We start from the raw sequence: 3650 nt of genomic DNA on the forward strand, positions 1-3650 counted from the left end.
ATCAATCCCTCTCTTTATAACCACCTGACTATAATTTTTTTTTTCTTTACTAATTACACTTTATTCACTTTGTATCCCCCCTGTGGTTCTCTCTCTCCTCCCATCCCAATCCCTCCCTTCCTCCCCACTCTGCATGCATGCCCTTCCCCAAGTCCACTGATAGGGGAGGACTTCTTTTCCTTCCTTCTGATCCTAGTCAATTAGGTCTCATCAGGAGTGGCTGCACTATCTTCTTCTGTGGCCTGGTAATGCTGCTTCCCTCTCAGGGGGAGGTAATTAAAGAGCAGGCCAATCAGCTCATGTCAGAGACAGTCCCTGTTCCTATTACTATGTAACCCACTTGGATACTGAATTGCCATGGGCTACATCTGTGCAGCGGTCTTAGGTTATCTCCATGCATAGTCCTTGGTTGGAGTATGAGTCTCAGGAAAGACCCCTGTGCTCAGATTTTTTGGTTCTGTTGCTCTCCTTGTGGAGTTCCTGTCCTCTCCAGAGATGGCTCAGCCATTAAAGGCTAGGCTCACAACCATAAATAATTTCTTTCTCAAACAAGCAAAAACCCAATGTAATAACAAAAGCCCTGAAACCAAGAAAACAAAACAAAACACTGCCTCCTTCAAATCCAAAAACCTCATCAAACTGTAATCAAATAAGAGCACACTCAAAAAATGTTGGAGTCCATTTAACTCCTGAACGTGAAGGTTGCCCTGGAGTGGTTGCTATACCAGCGCCACTGTTAGAGAAAACTGGTTTCCTTTATCCTAGGAGTTTTTTTTTGTTTTGTTTGTTTTTTTTTAGGTCTGTATCACATTTTTAATTGGATTATTTGGTTTGTTGGTGTTTTTTTTTTTTAATTTTTCTTTTTCTTTTTAGTTACAATTTGTTAACTCTGTGTCCCAGCTGTATCCCGCTCCCTCATTCCCTCCCCCTCCCCAACTACCTCCCTGGTCTCCTCCCTGCCCCTTTCCAAGTCCACTGATAGGGGAGGACCTCCTCCCCTTTCATTTGACCCTGTTTTATCAGGTATCTTCAGGGCTGGCTGCAAAGTCCTCCTCTGTGGCCTAACAGGACTGCTCCTCCCCTGAGGGGGGGGGGAGGTCAAAGAGCCTGCCCTTGAGATCCTGTTAGAAATAGTCCTTGTTCCCCTTACTTTGGAAAACTACTTGGTTACTGAGCTACCACGGGCAATATCCTAGGAGTTATAAATGACAGTTCAGTTATTAACCTTAACCATAGTGCCTAAGTATTAATTCACTGATTCATTAATTCATCCATTTATTCACTTTTAAAAAAAATATAGCAAAATAAAATAAAAACAAAAACTATGACATTGAATTCAGACAGAACAAACCAACAAAATGAAAAGAGCCCAAGAGAAAGCACTAGAAAAGACACTTGTTTGCACACTCAGGAATCCCATAAAAACACTAAACTAGAAGCCATAACATGAGCACAGAGGACCTGCTGCAGACCCATGCAGGCCCTGTGTATGCTGCTTCAGTATCTGTGAGTTTGTATACACCCAGTGTCACTCCAGTGGTTATATTTTAAAAGTGATCCTCATCCTCCCCACTTTCCTTGCTCACTCCTGTCCCTGGCAACCTCCTTTTTACTTTCATGTCACATGATCTTTTGCCACTTCCCATTTCTCAATACTTCTTGTTCTTCTCTTGTTGAGACAGGCTAACATTTGTGTTCACACACATATAATTTGATATATAACAGAGGTAGAATTGCAAGACTGTGGTGGAGAACTTGGACTGTTTAGCACATGGTGCTGAAGCAAATGATTATCCATATGGAAGAAGTGAAACTTGATCTCTATTTCACATTATATACAACAATCAAATCCAGATGGTTTTAAGGGTGTCTTTGTAAAATGTAAAACTGTTAGTATGAGAAACCATTTTATTGAAGGAGTTTATTGAAGGAGTTTCTTGAACAAAGCAAAAGGTGTAAACTAGAAAAAGAAAGCACTTAAATTTTACTGTATTAAAATATATTTAAAGAAAACTGAGCAAATGGATTAAGAAATCAAGACTTAAGTGTATTTCTTTACGTTTAAAGCTTGATATAGAAACTAAATATGATCTCACAAATTTGAAGGGTGTAGGAAGGAGAGGTAGAATGTGTGAGTTAGGGTCTTGGCAGAATCAAGAAAGAAGACAAGGGAGGCAGATTTGTCATCTGTGTCAATATAGATTAAATCAGATAAAGCAAGAATCAGAGCAATTCAAACACTATAAAAAAACAGAAAGACATCCCATTTGTCTAAATAAAAAATAAAAAAAATGTTTTTTTTTTTTTTTTTTTTTTTGCATTGGCTCTTGAACTGTTCAGGAATCAGTTCTGTTTATCTTTGGCATCAGCTGTGGCTTGTGCAACTGATGGTTTTCAGTAAAAAAAAATAAAAAGACTAAATTCTTGTTGGTTAAAAAAAAACACAGAAGACAGAGTTGTCTAAAGGGATTTTCTTGGAGCAAAGAGCACAGAGGGAACATTTTACTTGTAATTTTGTACCTCTCTGTACTGCTTAGGGTTTTATTTCATATTTACATGTTCCCTAAAGTATAAAAAAATTAAATGAGTAGGAAAAATAAATATGACTAAGTTGTAGGCTTTGACCTCATTTATAACCAGAATTTCAATATGACACGAAAGGATCAAGTTGGCAGGCTAGATCCTAAGCATTGCATCTGTTAAGTCCCTGGAGAGATGATTGCATTTCTGAAATAAGGCAGAAGCAGGTTGGAAAGTGTTTCAGCCCTTTTCTCAAGTCTCCTCTGTTTACATGATTCATGGGGAACAGATGGGCCAGCTGTCTGTATTTAAGAGAAGTGTGTGGGGGTATTCATGGTTTGTAATCAATGAAGCAATAATTACAACCATTTTGAGTAAACTGGACTCCTTTAAAAATGTTGTTTTAATTTGTGAATGAGGTGGAGGGACAATGAGAAGGTAGGATGATTGGAGAGTAATTGTAACATATCGAGGAAAGGGTCTTTAACATTGAAACAGTGAAACACCTCACTAGAGCCCTGTGAGCAACACCTTGGGGGAAATGGACTATGCATGTCCTTTACTGCTCTAACTGTACCTTACCAATTTGATAGTATATTTGGTATTTTCTTCAGAACTGACTTTCATCGAGCAAACATTACTGTTACTAAGACTACACTGGAGTCAGCCAACTTTGAGAGCTACGGAGGAATGCTTTATTTCTTCCTCTCTAGATCCTTAGCATGTTTAAATATTATTATTATTTAAATGCTATTAACTCCCTGTCTTCTGAGAATGCTTCTCAGAAATTAGAATGCAAATGCTTTGTGCCTCTCAAATAAATGTTGAATAATGGTAGAAAAATTGTAATTGCAGGATTAAAGACATAGACAAAAATATATTCTGCTCACTTCATGGGGTTTTGGAATGTGTAAGTACAGTCCTGTCATTCTTAGTAGTGTCAATTACTTACGAAGTGTTCAGAATATCTTAACAGCATGAAAACAGGAATCTAAAGGGAAGGTTCCTGGCTCCTAATGCATGCACAATGACACAATATATTCACTCCACAGCAACATATTCCAGCTGTGTCCATATAATTTTTCTAAATTTGTTCACTTCAAAATGGTAGGATGATCAGGGTTACACAG

Source organism: Psammomys obesus, unplaced genomic scaffold, assembly GCF_907164565.1.
Source record: "Psammomys obesus unplaced genomic scaffold, mPsaObe1.curated_primary_1811, whole genome shotgun sequence".
Lineage (NCBI taxonomy): Eukaryota > Metazoa > Chordata > Mammalia > Rodentia > Muridae > Psammomys > Psammomys obesus.